Genomic DNA, 17,554 nt, shown 5'->3' with positions numbered 1-17,554 from the left:
AGGGTCCTGGGATCAAGCCCCGCATCAGGCTCTCTGCTCAACAGGGAGCCTGCTTCCCCTCTCTCTCTCTGCCTGCTTCTCTGTCTACTTGATCTTTCTGTCAGATAAATAAATAAAATCTTTTAAAAATAAATAAATAGCGCTTGACCTAGATTCTGAGTAAATACATTAGAGTGGGTGGGGTATTACATTAAAAAAAAATGTCCCTAGTGTAAGGGCCTATTTAGCCAGAGCGATTCCATCCAGTTAAACAATGACTCTGAATGACTTTGTTGTTTATACAGTAAAATTTAAACCGTCCCTGTCTCTCCCTCCCACCAGGGACTTAATTAAAAAACAAGTCGGGGAAACCAGTCCCAGGTAACAAAGCCCAAATACAAGGGTGGGTCAGGCCAGGTGGAGACATCCAATCAGTGGCGCGCTTACTGTCTCCCTAGCTACCAAGGAGTATGGGCCCAGCCATTTGGGCGCCTTTTGGGTGCCAATTCTGACCAAGGTGATAGGCTAGTTCAAATATCTACTATAGAGTAAATTGTGATTCAATTGGTCACTTATGTGTGACCTAGCCCGACTGTGCAGCTTTCTCTGTGTGTTATAATCTCATTGGCCACCTGTGCATGGCCAGGCCCAACCACATGGCCGTTGCCCTTAAAAGCTAGTCTGTAAGGCAGAGAGAGGTCACCTCTTTGTAAGGGGCAGCCCCGGCCGGTCGGTTTGATTTTCGATGCTTGGCGAAAAATAAAGCTTTGCTTGACCTTTGCTTTGTATCAGTCTCGCTCCTTTGATTACGAACCCTAACACCTGGAAGATTCTGATCCCCACACTGCACCTCAGTAACCCTTGGACCACCCGGTCATTAAAGATGTGTATGTGGTGTGGATTTAGAGCATTTCAAACTTGCATCCTCCCTGATGTAAAGCTCTAATCATATGGAGGAATATATGATCCGCAGATCCTCTCATGGGTTCTCTTTAATTTTGTCGAATTAGTCTGTGGCTCCTCTGTATTCCCGCCCCTTGTGGCCCTGAGTGGGGCGTGATAATCCGCAGGTGGAGGGCATCCGGATCCTGCCCACCGGCGTGTTATCCCCGGAGTGTCCACAAGGTGGCAGGCCAGGCACTTGGATTCGGGCAGCCAGGCGTGCGCGCAGCAGGCAGCCCGCAGCGCCCGGGGAGTTCGCTCAAGGGGGTGAGAGGGACTCCCTGCCTTTGCAGGGCTAGGGGTGCCCAGAGGAGGTGGTGGTGGGGTTCCTGTTGATGCCCAGGCTAGATCGGAAGCCGGCGGGTCAGTTTCCCGGAGCTGGCGTGCCTTTGTGCTCAAGGGAAGGTGAGCAAGCCCCCTCCCCTTTCTCACCTCGCCCCCCCTCCCCCAGAGCGGAGCGGCCGCAGCCACCCTCCCCTGGGGCTCAAGTCTGCCTCTCCCGGGAAGGCGGGCCTTTGAGTGCGTGCACGTGTGTCTTCAGGAGTCATTTTCGCAAGAGTTCTGTTTTTCGTTTTTGTTTTTCTGTGTTCCGGAAGGAGAGCAATGTTTTGGTGATATTTCAAATAATTAAAAGGCCTGAGGCAGAATGGGACATGTTCTATGTTGTCGGAAAACTCCTAAGTGATGGGGGGAGGGGGACTCCAGTTAACACACACCATCTGTTGGGCTTTTAATAGGCATCTTAAAATTATTGATTTGCTGAGCCTCGACCTAGCAGGGGGTCACAGCCCACAGCAGTAAATAACTCAGTGAGTGGTTTGTGACACAGTGAGATGAAAAGTGGAGGACTTCGTGTGATTTTAATGTGCCGTTTGGTGTGTGTCTTAAGCCAGGACTAGGGCTTTCAGTGGGTACAAAGTGTTTGCAAGTGAAGAGAAAAATGACAGGACAGGAAGCAGTGCTGGTTCAGCCCCGAGAGCACAGACTTGGGGTGTCCCGTTTGTGGGCGTGGGCCGGAATAGGGGTTGGGACAAGTCCCTCACACTGTCTAAGGCTCCTTTCCTCCTGTGCCTGAGGAGGGTGGGAACACAGGCACCGTGGACTGTGGTGAGAAGTCAACGAAATGCAAATTCACTCCTTCACTCAGGACCAACAGGTCAGGCACAAGCTAGGTGCTGAGGCTGCCAGGACAGTAAGACACAGTCCCTTACGTGGGGCCTGGGTGGCTCAGTCCCTTACGTGGGGGCCGGGTGGCTCAGTCCCTTAAGCGTCTGCCTTCGGCTCAGGTCATGATCCCAGGGTCCTGGAGTCCTGAGTCCTCTGGCTCCCTGCTCAGTGGGGAGTCTGCTGCTGCTTCTGCCCTTCACCCCACTCATGCTCTCTCTCTCAAAGAAACAACTAAAATCTTAAAAAAAAAAAAAAAAAAAGACACAGTCCCTTAGAGTCCATTGTGGAGACCCGTATGTCTAGGAATGTCCCCAGTGCACCCAGAGAAGCACATTAACAAGTTTGCATGCGGTGCCTTGGGGCCCAGGGGACTGGCTAAGGGGTGTTCAGGAAAGGAGCAGAGAGAGAGAGAGAGAGAGGGATGTAGCAAACAGAGGTAGCAGATTTCCCACGGCTTGGCGGGGGGGGGTGGCCCAAACACCTTTGGAACTCTTTACCATCATTTAAAAGAGGAGTGATGGTACTGGAATTCCATGTTTCTAGCTTCCCTGAAAAGATGAAGGTTTGGCTACACTGAACCAATTTCACTGCACGAAACTGATTTAAAATGAAGTAGTGGCTGCCTTCTTCTTCTTCTTCTTCTTTTTTTTTTTTAAAAGATTTTGTTTATTAGAGAGAGAGATTGAGAGCCTGAGCAGGGGGAGGAGGATGAGCCAGGGAGGAGGAGGGGCAGAGGGAGAGGGAGGGAGAAGCAGACACCCCACCGAGCAAGCAGTGGGATCCCTGGGAGCCTGGGGTCAGGAGCTGAAGGCAGATGCTTAAGGGACTGAGCCACCACCCCCTGCCCCGCCCCGCCCCCCCTGAGGTGGTGGCTGCCTTCTTTAGACGGTGTGCCGCACAGTCCTCGCCACATGCCCTCACACACCCAACTCAACTTGCTTTTTTTTCACTTTCCGTCCCTAACCCGATGGATATCGGAATGGAGTTTGCAAGCTCTACCACGAAGTGTCTAGAACAGTGGCACATCTGGGGTACTTAATACCTGCTATTTCCTTCCCTCCTCGACTCCGCTGGCCTCACAGGCTGTTCCCTCTACAGTGACAGATGTCTAGGAAGGGCCCAACAAAAGAAGAAGGAAGGAAAGAGAACACTTGGAGCCACAGATGTAAAGTCAGGATTTAGTCCGCTGGAGTTGCTGTTTTGTTTTGGGGGGTCCTGTCACATTTGGAGGAAGTCCTGGCGGTAGCCAGGGGCCCTTGGAATGTCTGGAAGTCCGGCGGAAGTTACAGTTTATACGCAGGCCTTTGACTGTCAGCCACGCTTGGCTCATTTTAGAGAACCACTTGCAAATCCCTCTCCACAGTACCATTTCCCCACAAATAATAGAGGTCTATTGTTGGTAGGACTGTCAGCCTGCAGTCCTGTAATAATGGCATTTTCGTGAAGGAAAATCACATCCCCACTGGGAGCCCAGCTGAGAACATGAAACCTACTATTGAGACATTCTGGTTAAAATGAAGCCTTATCCAGTAAGATGTGCCTGTCCATGGGGGTCTTTGGCAAGCCAGGTGAGAGGGCTTTGCAGGTCCTGCTGGAAATGAGTGGGTAAAAAACATCCGTCCATCTGAGGATGATTCATCTCAATTGTGGGGCTGTTAGGAAGCCCTGGCCTCCCCTTCCTGGCAGGGGGTGAAGGTGGATAATTCTTGTCCCAAAAGAAGTAACAGAGGAAGACCAGTGTGTGGGTGGCTAAGTAGAAGAAGGGTGGGGGCGGAGGCGGGGAGGAGGCTGCATTGTTAGATCCAGACTTGAAACCTCAGGGGAATGGCCACCCTCAGGGGCTCCTTCACTTTAGGGTGGGGGGGGAGCTTTTGTAGGTGACAGCGGGTTGAGGTGGTTGTGCCCTTTTAATGCAGGTTCCCACTGTCTTTCAGGAGCCAGGAGATGCAGAGACAGCTGTGGGCAGGGGGACCAGTGTGTCCTCCATCCTCAGGTGCCTCACTACCTTTTGTCCTCATTGCAGCAAAAAACACTTATTTTGCCAAATGTCAGATACACTCAGGAATACGGAGAATAGGGGTGCCTGGTGGCTTGGTTGGCTGAACATCCGACTCTTGATTTCAGCTCAGGTCATCATCCTAGGGTCACGGGATTGAGCCCTTGCTCATCGGGCTCAGCCAGAAGTCGGCTTCTCTCTCTCCCTCCCTTCTGCTGCCCCGCCCCTCCCACGTGCAGGTGCGCGCTCTGTCTCTTTCACATAAATAAATAAGAATCTTAAAAAAAAAAAAAAGAATATAGAAAATAGTCTAAGCTATTGGTTCCTGAATATTGGAGTCGCTTAGGGATCGTTTGACAATCCCAATGCTGAGGCATCCTCCCAGATCATTTAACTCCGGTCTCGGGGGTTGGAATGCAGTATCCGTACTTTGGATGCTCCTGGCTAGTTCCCATGTACTGTCAAGTCTGGGAACCTTTGGTGTCCTTGTCACCTGGCTTCCACAAATCAGCAGGTGGCGGGTCACACCAATCTTGTCCTCTTTGTGTCCTAGATCCCCAGTTTCCCATCAGCTTTGGATGATTTTAAGGCAAATACCAGACTTAGGGGATTTTATCTTTAAATGCTTCAGTATGCATTAACAACGTAAAAAAAAAAAAACAACCCATAAGCACAAAAACCTGATCACTCCAAAAATTTTAAGTGACTCCTTACTATTATCTAATAGTTGATCTTTGCTCAGTTTAGCTTCTGAGACAGTTATTTCTCTCCTTTATCTTTGATTTTCATTGATTCCAAAGGGATCAATAATATTTGTGCCCACCCCCATTTCTGAAATAGTGTAGGTGGTAAAAGGGGCATACAGTTGGCTTACCCTTGGTTATCCACCTCTTTTCCTTAGCATGACCTTGGGTTTAAATCCCTTCAAGTACAGCCCGGCCCACATCTGTGGGGACTGGTCTGTCTTTGTCACCATTCTATCCGGACTAGCACAGAATGTGGTACACGGTAGGGACTCGAGTCATTTAGGTCAGCTACCAAAGTGTGCGTCATTATTACCATTGCGAATCTGTTGGCTCTCGGTATCCAATACCACTTTATGAATCACATATGCGTAAGTCTTCCACATCGTGGGAACCTGCATTAAGAGGACACAACCACCTCAACCCGCTGTCACCTACAAAAGGCATCTGTGAACATTTTAAAAAATAGTTTTCACTACAGCATCATGTGGGTTCCCCAAATGAGATGAAACAACATTGCAGAGTTATAGCTCAGTAGCAGAGAGCAAGGGCAACCCCAAGAGTTGAAATGGAAACATGCCATGTGAGCCTCATTTCAGCTGGGGGGTTTCTGCATTCTCTTGCTATTGAATTCTTTCAAAGGCATGTCCACATGCAGCAGGAACCAACTGGTCTGAAGCTGACCTTCTTTTATTTCCTTTGCTCAGCCTCTAAGTGAAACACTTAGAAACAAAACAATAAAATGTCCAGGATGCAACTAAAATAGCCAGGGAAGAAAGTGAGATCTCATTGACACACCCATTTTGAATGGAATATTTTTTGATTTATCACACTAATATATTTGTTACAGAAATTTGAAGAATATAGGGTAAAAGTATGAAGAAATGAAAATCACCCATATCTCGCCATCCAAAGGTAATTACCATTGTCTACCAGAGACAGCTGACCATTTTGGTGTATTTCCTCCCAGTCCTTTTTTTTTTCTTTTCTATGCCCGTCTTTTCTATAGACTGTATCTTCTGATTTGACTGAAGTTATTGTTAACATCTTTATTTAAATGCATTTAGGACTTTATGCTTTTAAAAGCAACTTCTAATTTTTTTCTTCCTTTGTTTCTTCTTACAATTCTATAAAAGATATAGGGAAGATGTTATTCTCTTTACAAGTGAGAAATCAAGGTCCAGAAGTTTTAAGTGATTTTCCTCAAGGTCATGCAAATGGCCCAAGACTGACATTTGTAATCCAGGGCCTTTGTGCCTGATCCCAGTCCTCACTCTGTCTAGTGGCAGGACCCATCAGTGGGATAGCCCTAGGATTATTCATTTGTTGTTGTTGTTTAAGATTTTATTTATTTTAGAGAGACAGAGTAAGCAGGGGGAGGAGTAGGGGGAAAGGAAGATCGTCTGCAGCAGTCTCCATGCTGAGCACAGAGCCAACTCAGGACTCAATCCCAAGAGTCAGATCAGAGCCTGAGCTGAAACCCAGGGTCAGTTGCTTAACCAGCTAAGCCATCCAGGCACCCCAGACCTAAGATTATTGATGCTCATGGGACTGAGTACGACTCCTTTCCCCATCTCCAGAAGACTTATGTCGGAGGGGAAAGACCCCCCACACCCCCGGTACAGTCTAACTGCGGACACAGGAGGGAGGGTAGAGGAGATGAAGTGCCATTACTTGGGCAATCCACACACATTTCAGATAACACACTTTGTGAGGCCCTGTTTGGCTGTACCATACATCATGAACTTTGACTTCCAAATCGCCCACAGTGCCCTCTTCTAAGGGGAGCTGCCTGGCCATCCCCTCAGCTGTCAGGCCTGGCCTGTGCCCATCCCTACCATACCCGTAGCCTGGGGTGGGGCCTGGCACAAGCATGCCCAGGCCACAGTTGATTATGATTATCATCTGGCATAAAAAGGTGAGTGAGAGCAATCACATGTTCTTGCTCAGGAACCTGGGCTTCTAAACATGAGGAAGATTTTCTGGGGTCTGCTGAGGCAGAGAGCGGGACAGAGCCACGGCCAAAGCCATGTGTAAATGGTTTCACTTATTTGTGGAACATAAGGAATAACATGGAGGACATTAGGAGAAGGAAGGGAAAAATGAAGAGGGGGCATGGTGATTCACGGACCTGTACCCCTGTGGCTAACAATATGTTATATGTTAATAAAAAAATTTAAAAAAATTAAAAGAAATTAAAAAAAAAAAGAAGAGGGGGAATCAGAGGGGGAGACGAACCATGAGAGACTATGGACTCCAAGAAACAAACTGGGTTTTAGACGGGAGGAGGGTGGGGGGATGGGTTGGCCCAGTGATGGGTATTAAGGAGGGCACGGATTGCAATGAGCATTGAGTGTTTTACGCAATGAATCATGAATCATGGAACACTACATCAAAAACTAATGATGTACTGTATGGTGACTACCATAACATAATGATAAAAAAGAAAAAAGACTAGCTTTTAGCCTTCTGGGGGAAAAAAAGCCACATGTAAAATGAGATTATGAAGGAACAGAAAATGCAAATACGTTGGCAGACAGAAAAGAACTGTGTGGGTCACACAGTGAATCAAGTGCCAGAGAAGCGTTCCCCAGCCTGCTTGTTCTTTGGGTTTCTCAGGTCCAGCCCCTGTGTCTCTGACAGTGACTTGCCTCACCCACCCCTTCCCTGCAGATAACATGCATTGGTCTCTTTATCCTTCCCCCAAACAAGGCAGTCTGTCCCACTCACTGCATATCCACGGCCTGACACACTGGAACAGACCTTCCGGGAGGCCTCCCTTGCCCTCCCTGTTTTGCAAATGGGAGAGGCACAGAACTTGCCCCTGGCCAGCGGGTCTCCTGACTCCAATCCCGGTTCCCTGCTTCTTTGTCTCCAGGCCACATACTTACTTGATCTCTCCTTGCATGTCAGACATATCATCAAGCTGGACGGCTGGGCTCATGCTTCTCATATCCATTTCCTCCCCTTCCTTTTGCTTTGGGTATTGCCAGACACTGAGTAGGTGTGCTGTAAAAACTTATTAAATTGAACTGGGAGATTCTCGAGGTTTGCGTCGGTTGTGCAAGTGGCCATTGGGCAGAGTTGCCCCGACTGAGGGGTGGCTGGGCATTTTGGATAAGTTTGAGCCAGGCCCCCTTGGCTCCTGTGAGGTCACTAGGCTTTCAGGTTGGAGGGGCCTCTTTATACTGTGGATTTGCCACAGCAAACCTAAACAAAGAGGACGGTGTCTTCCGTCTCTGAAGGGTCGGAACCTGTTGCCAGCAGCTGGGTCTCCAAGAGAGCGCAGGTGCAGAGAACATGTGCACATCTGACCGGACTGGACATCTGCTGGGCGAAAATGGACGTGGTGCATTTACTCGTGGTTGGGATTCTCGGAGCTGTTTTTTTCAGCAACATAACCAGGATCTGACTTGAGTGGAGTAGCAGGGATGGGAAGAGTAGTTCAAAACGAAGGTGTGTAAGTCTTCATTCTTTAGCAAGTATTCATCGAGTGCCTATTCTCTACGAGGCATGATTTGAGATGCTGGGAATATGGCAGGAGTCCAGACCTACAAAAATTCTTGCTTTCCTGGAGCTTCTGTCTGTTGGCTCTGTGACGTCGGCTAGAGGAAATGGGGCAGGTCTTAGTCTGTCGGGGCTGCAAAAACACTACCCCAGACTGTGTGTTTACAGGATGTAATTTTACAGTCTCATAGTCACGGAGGTTAGAAATCTGTGAGCAAGGTGTCAGCAGGGCTGTTCCCTTCTGAGGCCTCTCTCCTTGGCTTATAGATGGCCATGGTCTCTCCTGGTGTCTTCATGTTGCCTTTTCTCTGCCTGTGTCTCATTCAGATTGCCTCTTCTCATAGAGACACCAGTCATATTGGGTTATGGCCCGCCTTGGTGAGTCCATGTTCAACCTAATCAGCTCTCTAAAGACACTGTCTGCAAATGAAGTCACATTCTGAGTGAGTCACATTTCATCATATAAATGATGGGAGGGACACGATTCGGCTCATAACATCACTTAAGTAAAAAAGTGAAATTGATGCATGATGACTCATTATATTTAAACCATAAAGATTTGGTGTTGCTTTTCCAAATTGGGGAAGGGTTGCTTGTCCACGTGTGATGCTGGCAGCCAGTGAGACTTGGAGGGAAGACCAGCTTCAGGCAGCACAGTGATCTGGTTCATGCACTTCTTCCTCAGTGAAACCACCCAGGCTGCACAAGAGTTGAACCACTGACCTGGACTCAACTAATATGAGAGTCTAAACAACTGAGAAAGAAGCCCAGACTTTCCGTATGTATACATTTTTAGCATAGCTTGCTGGAAATAAGTGAATCTGTTTTCATAAATGATGACTCAGGGAAAGGCTGCACTCATTCCACACAAGAGCGTTAAAGCTGTTTATTTTCCCCCTTAATCACCTCCTATTTTCCTAATGGGATTGGAGTCTGTATGGTTCCTGCTGTTTTATATACTTTGTTGCCGTGTGGCCGTTGGTTTCTCTTTTCATTTATGCTTTTGTGGTTTTACTGAACAAACGACCTTCTGTGTCATAATGAGTTCCTGGATCTGGGCATGCTGAGCATAAATCTGCCAAATCTGGAACTGCTCTGGAAGATTCAGTTGGGCTTTTGACATAAGAAAAAGGTGCTGAAATAGTTGGTCAAGCACATAGGAGGAGGGCTTGGTCCTCTGGGGGCTTTGATGCAACAGATGCTGAGCCCAAGCAGTGGTGTGTGGGCTTGGTCCGTCTGTCAAATCGGAGAAACCATCCCATCTGCTGGTCTGACAATGGGGACTTCTCTCAGGGGCACTTGGGGACTGATTTGTTACTGAAGAGCTTTGCAAGCCACTGAGTCCCAGGGAGAGTTGGTAGAGCAATACAAAGGGTGCAGAATTGCAGTCAGGGTTTTGTCCGCCCCCACCCCCAAAGCAGCCCATTGAAAAATGAAGGATTCAGATAAATAGGGGAAGAAGTTGGACTGATTCAAGGCAAGGGTAGGAAGAGAAGTTGTTTTTATAGTTATTTATTTATTTAGAGTAGGCTCCATGCCCAAGCTGGGGCTGAGATTAAGAGTTGCATGCTCTACCAACTGAGCCAGCCAGATGCCTGGGTGGAGAAGTTGTTGTGATTTCTTTGCTCTTCTTTTTTATTGCCTTAAAAAAAAAACACTGTAGGAATTTCTATTTTCATTGATGCATTCCCTCGTTCTGTGTTATTTTTTTAAGATTTTATTTATTTATTTGACAGAGAGAGAGATCACAAGGAGGCAGAGAGGCAGGCAGAGAGAGAGGAGGAAGCAGGCTCCCCGCGGAGCAGAGAGCCCGATGCGGGGCCCGATCCCAGGACCCCGAGATCATGACCCGAGCCGAAGGCAGCGGCTTAACCCACTGAGCCGCCCAGGCGCCCCCGTGTTTATTCATTTACTGGCCAGTTTTTGTGTAACAGGGCTGCGGTATAACGCGATTGCCTCTTTCATGAAGGCTCTTGATGTCACCCAGATGGTGGAGTGGGAGGTCCCGTCCCCCATCCGTCCACGAAGTTCAGCGATTCGGCCACTAGCCATGAACGGCAATAGCCGGGCGCACTCTGCAGCCCACGTCGGAAACCAGCAGCACAACACTTCAGAACAAAACACGTGAGAATAACCAAACAGAAAGGGAAGGAAGAATAGCCCAATTTTTCCTGCATCATCGCAGCCCCCGGGGCGGAATCCACTCGGTGCCATGAGAGAATCCCCACCTAGAAAAACTCCCCTCGCTGTAAAAGGGAGAGCAGGATCTGTGACCAGCTTCCCCAGGCTTCTAGGGCACTGGCCATGGGATTCACTTTGGTTTCATTCCACACAGAAATCAGCAGACCTGAGATGTGTAGAGACAGCTGGGAACAAGGAAAAGGAGCCGAGATGCCAATATCAGCCCCACAGCCCGAGAGACGGTGGTGCCCAGTGACCTGCTCTGTAGAGGACCCCGACAGCTTTCACTACTGAAGAAACCAACAGATCCCCTGCAGATTTGCTGGTTTCCACCCCACAGGTATTTGTGTTTGCTAAAGTCAGCTGAGTCCCTCCTGGTTCTCTACCTCCCCCCAGGCTCCCATCCTCCGGAGCCTGGCATCTATACCAGCAGCGAGCTTTAGCCTCTGTGTTGCCCATGTGGACCATGACAGCCTAGACCTCCATGGCTGACCTCACTGCTGTGTGCGTCCTTGGGGCTAGCGCCTCCAGCTCTGCACCTGCATGCTACAGGCTGGACAGCCTTTATTGTTGTGTGTGAGCTTGTGACGAGACCATGCAGCCAAGAAAGTCATGCTGACAGCCGTGGCCCCGGTAGCAGGTGCGCGCCCAGATGCAGCCCCGTCTCCTGTTACTGGCCTGCACGGTGGGGCTTACCTGTAGCAAGTCGCCTCAGCTGTGCACCTGCATACCTCCTGTCCAACTCCTGGTACTGGTTTCCATTGCCATGTGCCTGCGGTGGAACCGGACAGCCATAGGAGGACAGCCAGTGCCCCTCAGCTCCTTGTCAGCCTGAAACGGGTCCTGACTCCTGTTGCTGGCCTGCACTAACCGCTCCCCTGCAGCTAACCCCCTTTAGCTGTACACCTGCGCACAGCTGGCCTGATCTTCGTCCCCACCCTTCACTGCTGTGCCCGTGCCCATGGTGAGAACCTCCAGCCACAGGAGTACATGCCGACAGCCAGGGTCCTCGCAGCTGCTAGTGCGCCCACAGTGGACCCCAGTCCTTGCTGCTGGCCATGGCCCTGATCATGTTGTGTGTGTGTCTCTGACCCGTGGCGTTAGGTAGGCACCTGCAGCTGGCTCCCACAGGTGAGTGTGGGTACACCAGTAGGCACAGCCACTGTCCCTGCCAGCCCTTGTCCTTACTCGCCGGACCTGGAGGCACTGACGAGGTCCCCATTAGCCATTGTAGCCACTGTGGACCCCCACACTTTGTGCCAAACAACACATGTTTGTCAGTGTTGTGGATCCTAGTGGCCCAAACCGACAACACAGCAGGCCTCTCTAGACCCACAATGCCACGTGCCCATCGGGAATGTCTTAGGATAGAAAATCAACATACAAAAGTCAGTAGCATTTCTATACACTAACAATGAACTGTCTGAAAAAGAAACTAAAAATCCCATTTGTAATAGATCAAAAACAACAAAATCCTTAGGAATAAAATGGCCAAGGAGGTAAATGATTTGTATCATGAAAACCACAAGACATTGATGAAAGAAATTGAAGACAAAAATAAAGGGAAGGTTATTCCAGGTTCACAGTTTGAAAGACTTAATAATAAAATGCCCATACTATCCAAAACCATCTATAGATTCTGTGAAATCTCTATGAAATTTCCAATGGCATTTTTCAAATAAATAGAAAAACGATCCTAAAATTTGTATGAAACACAAAAGAATCTGAAGAGCCAAAGCAGTCTTGAGAAAGAACAAAGTGGCAGGTATCCCACTTCCTGATTCCAGTCTCTGTTACAAAGCTGTAGGAATCAGCACAGTAAGGTGCTGACAGAAAAACGGACACAGAGACTGAAGGAAAGAATCGAGAGTCTAGAAATAGACCCACACACATCTGGTCATCTAATCCAGGACAAGAAGGAGCCAGAAGTACTCAATGAGGGAATGGTAGTCTTTTCAGTAAATGATGTGTGTGAAGCTGAATATTAACATTCAGAAGAATGAAATTAGGCCTTTGCCTTATGTCACCCATAAATATTAACTCAAAATGGATCAAGGACTTAAATGTAAGACCTGAAACTTGTCTAACTCCTTGAAGAAGACATAGGGAAAAAGCTTTGTAACATTGTCCTTGGCAATGATTCTTTTGTGTGCGTGTAATAGCAAAAGCACAAGCAGCCAAAGCAAAAGTCAGTAGAGACTATAGCAAATGCAATAGCGTAGCACAGGGAACAATCAGCAAAAGGAAAAGGCACCAACGGCTGGGAAAGGGTATTTGCAAACCATATATCTGACAAGGGTTAATATCGCAAAGATATAAAGAACTCATGCAATTCAATAGCAAACAAACAAAAGGTGCTCAATGTCACTCATCATCAGGGAAATGCAAATCAAACCCACAATGAACTGTCACCTCATGCCTGTTAGAATGGCTATTCTCACAAGAGATAAATGATTCTGAGGATGTTGACGGAAGGAAACCCTTGCATACTATTGGTGGGAATGTAAATTGGTGTAGCCACTATGGAAAACAGTACGGAGGTTCCTCAAAAAATTAAAAACAGAGCTAGAGTTTGGTTTCACAATCCCAATTCTGGATGTATATCCAAAGGAAATGAAACCACCATCTAGAAGAGATATCTGCTCTCCCATGTTCATGTTCAGTGCACCATTATTCACAATAGCCAAGACGTGGAAACACTTGCCTATTGACAGATGAGTGGATAAAGAACATGAGAGATAAAAAGAAAAAAGGAATAAAAAAAGGAAAATGAAATATATATATATATGTACATATGCACACATACACATTTATGTATCTGAAATGTGATATACACATATACACACAATGGAATATTATTTGGCCATGAAAAAGAAGGAAATCCCTGTCATTTATGATAATGGGAGTAGACCTTGAGGATATTATGCACAGTGAAATAAGACAAGGAAAAAGAAAAACTTTATGATCCTGCATATATATAAAATCTAAAAATGTTGATCTTATAGAAAGAGAGAGTAGATTGATGGTTGTCAGGGATTGGAGGGTGGTGGTCACTGGGAGATGTTGGTCAAAAGGTACACACTAACGTATGAACGTATTTCGGGGATCTAATGTGCAGCAGGCAACTCCGGCTAACCCGTACTATACTGTGTACCTGAAAGTTGCTATGAGAGTAAAACTTAGATTTTATCAAACCACCACCACAATAAAATGGTAATTATGTGAGGTGAAGGATGTATTTAAAAACTTACTGGGGTAAACATTCCTAACATAGAAGGATATCAAGTAACTGCACTGTACATCTTAACACAGTGTGCATGTCAGATATCTCAATACAGTTAGAAAAAAATTTTTTTTAATTATATAACAACCCAAAAGCCTGTTCTAGTCTAGGATAAAGAAGTAGACCCTAAGGCAGGATTAGGTTTGCAAGGATTTTATTAGGGGAAATACCTCACTTTCTCAGGTACTACACTGAGCATTTTTTTTACTCCTGTTTCTTATTCAAAAGTCCCCGCAGTGAGCCATGATGTCCTTTCATTCTGTGTCAGCTAATCTCTTATAACCATTCCTTGAATTCTCCAAGTTCAAGGCTCTTCTTTCTTGCCTGGGTGGTTCAGTAGCTTCATAACTGGCTTCCCCACCTCTGATACCTTGCCTCCCACTTACTATTGAGTATCTGGGGCCGCAACACTCAGCCGTCCTTGATTTGTTCTCTTTTCTCCCGTGATACCTGTTCGTCTCTAGGCCTTGCAGATTTACCCCAAATATGATAAACACCTGCCTTTTCATGTCTGATAAATCTGTTCCTTATCACTTCATGCTCTGTTTCTCTTGGTAGAATTTTGTCTGGTCTCTTTGGAATTCCATCTTCACAGAAGTGGTTTAGAGTGGGTGTGTGCTGGGCCAGCCGTAGAACAAAGAACACAGACAAAGCCCTTGAGGACCATGAAACGTGTCTAAATTTCAGCGAGCATAGTTAGGGCTTCACTATCAAAAAGTGGTTGTCATAAATGTTTTTTGTCTTATTGCAAAAGCAATACCTCTTTGGTGCAGAAAAAATTTAAAATAACAGGAGAAAAAGAAGAAAATAAAAATGGTGGACAATCCCAGCATGCATACGTTTTGGTGTACCTCTCATTTATATGTAACATATATAATATATATAAATATATATGTATATGTATATGTACATTTATATTTTAGTAGGCATGGATGTGTCCCATGCGTGTGTGCGTGGTCTACAAGTTAGAGTTTCATTTAGCTTAAAGTGACAGAAAATCCGACTACAGTGTCTTAAATGAATGGGTGTTTATTTGTCTCACCTAGCATGAAGTCTGCAGGGAGGGGATAATTGCCAGGTTTAGTGGCTCATGGAGTCAGTGCAGGATTCTCTGCAATTCCCTTGGCCACTTGTTTAAGACCTAATAATGGTTAAGTGGCTGCAGTTCTAGCCATTTCCACTGCATTTACTGTGGGGAGAAGGTGGAAGGCAAAGACAGCACCTGTAGGCGTTTGGCTGTGTTTCGCTGGCCTGCACTGTGTCGCCGACCGCTCCTAGCTGTAGGGGACTGCGAAGATGAACGTTTAGCTTTTATTAAGACTTTACTGAAGGGCAGGCAAACAGGCGAACGGGAAAGGCCTGGAACTGGTGTTGGGCAGATTGAACTTCACTGTCTACCTCAGAGATGATGATGCGTTCAGTCTAGTTGTCTGTAGTTAGGATGGCTTTCTTAGGATAATTTCTAGACGTAAAAAATGTATGACTCAAAAGTTACAACCTGAAAAAAAGGTCTAAAGAATTACTTCTCAACTATGTTGATAGCAACAGGGATACATGGCTTTTATTATGTATCAAACAAAGGTGACCGGGACATAATCCAGAGTAGCTTCATTTTGTCTCTCATTGCCCCTTTAAACTTTATTGGGTAGGGGCAGGGCGATGAATCTCCCTTGCCTCTGTTGAACATTTGGACAGGTCGCTGGCGTTTCTGCTCACTCTCGGGCAGCAGACGATCCAATGGTTATGTTAGTTGCAAACATGTTCCAGAAATTAGGGCTATCTAGACCCCCCAAATAATCAAATCTCTGAATTTAATTAATATGGGAATGTGTGCTTCCCACAGCTGGACTCTCACTGTGGCTGACACCTTGCCAGAGCAGAGGCAAAGCCTTCTTTTGTCTGCTCTTCTGTCTGTACCTTCTAACTGCTGTCACTGACCTCGGGTGCCAGAAGGACAGGGGAGGGGAGGGAGGACAGGAGAGCTCTTCCTTGAACTGCCCTGTGCGCCACTCTCCCAGGCCTGGCAGGTATTCTTAGCTGGCTCTTCTCACGGTTGCTCTGGGGAGCTGCTTGGGAAGCCCCACTACAGCTCGCTTGATACAGACTACGTCACTTCTCCCCTTTTGCTCTCATTCTGGTTTTGTGATGTTTCTCCACATTTCGTCTTGCTCTTGGAGGGCTCACCCTCTCCCGGGCTTTAAGAGGGACCCAGCCTGGCTTTCCCTTGTGGTTCACGTCCCATTTGTGTGAACCCTGGGGCTGCAGGCCGGTCCCAGCTGTATGACGTCTGCTACTGCCACATGCTGCCCAGAGTTCTGTGCAGCACACAGTGTCCCCTGAGGCCTGGGACAGTCTTCACTGTCCTTGTCTGGCCCTGTGGAAACCCCCTTCCCAGGCTTGAGGTGGCAGAAAGCACTTTCTGTTCCCTTCACGTGCAGCCTAGAGTTGAGTGGACTCAACGTATCTTAATAGTTCTCTTCAAAATACTCACTTCACAGACTGGCCCCCCCGCCCCCCGTCTCTCGAAATTTTATCTTCCCAAAGCAGATAAAGGCCCCTGGGTGGGGAGCTCAAGAGTCATGAAACTGGTTCCTTGGCATTTCCTAATAAATTCTGCGTGGGAGCCTCGTCTTCCTCTGTTTGGGCTGCCCCCACCCCCGGAATATCGTAGATTGAATGGTGTGTGGACAGGACAGATTTATGTGTCACCGTTCTGAAGGATGGGAAGTCCCACAGCCCAGGTGCCGGCAGATTTAGTATCTGGTGCGGAGGGCCTGCATTCTGGTTTGTAGATGGTTGTCTTCTTTCTGTGTTGTCCGTGGCGGAAGGGACATGGGAGGTCTCTGGGGTCTCTTTTATGAGGAAGCTAATCTCTTGTATGGGGGCTCTGCTTCTCATGACCTAATCACTTCCCCAAGACCCCATCTCCAAACACCGTAGCATTATGGGTTAGGATATCAGTATATGAGTTAGAGGGGGACACACACGTTCAGTCTCTAGCACGCTCTCCCACACTCACTATGCTGAGGTCTGTGCTATCCGAGTCCCAGCTGGAACAGGCAGGAAGAATTCCAGGGGAGCAACAGATGAATGCAAGGCTGGGCAGCTGGTGAACTTCTCGTTAAGAGTTCCCTAAACTTGAGACAGAGGAGGTTCTTGCTCTTTCTGGAACTGAAAAAATTGAAAGCCAGCAGTTGTCCTGGTAGTCATTAAGAAGGTGTCACGATTTACGTAATCCAAGTGGCTGGGAGAGCTGAGAACTGGCGAGTACAGGAGGTTAGGCACATCTGTGCTGAGGAGTATAAAGCTGGGAGCTGTCACTGGCTATTTAAACTTCACAGGGAAGGCCTCGTGGAAGAGGCAGCTGGAATTGTTATGTTCCCTCAGAGAATAGAGCATGATAGCTTCTCACACTTAAGGCTGTCCAAAATGTAAATGCAGTGGCTGCCCGGGGTCGCTCCTGCTGGAGGGGGTGTTGACTGCCTAGTGGCAGGTCTCTGCATCATAGAGATGTGATCTGGCCCTGTGATCAGTGACCATGGTGGAATTTGGAGAACTTGCTTCACACCGGATGGAAATGCTGCCTGCAGGACTCCGTGGCTGACTTTGTGCTGGGGACCCTGGGGGAAGGGCAGTGTTTGTGGTGGGGGGCTGAAATTGAGTCTGTATGGTAGCTCATGTCCTGTTCCCTTTCTAGAAATCCTGCCTGTTCTCCCTCCATCCCTGCAGCCTCTCCATCTTCAGAGCCTGGGCTCT

Source organism: Meles meles, chromosome 9 (assembly GCF_922984935.1).
Source record: "Meles meles chromosome 9, mMelMel3.1 paternal haplotype, whole genome shotgun sequence".
In the NCBI taxonomy this organism is placed as follows: domain Eukaryota; kingdom Metazoa; phylum Chordata; class Mammalia; order Carnivora; family Mustelidae; genus Meles; species Meles meles.
This window is presented reverse-complemented; position numbering follows the sequence as displayed.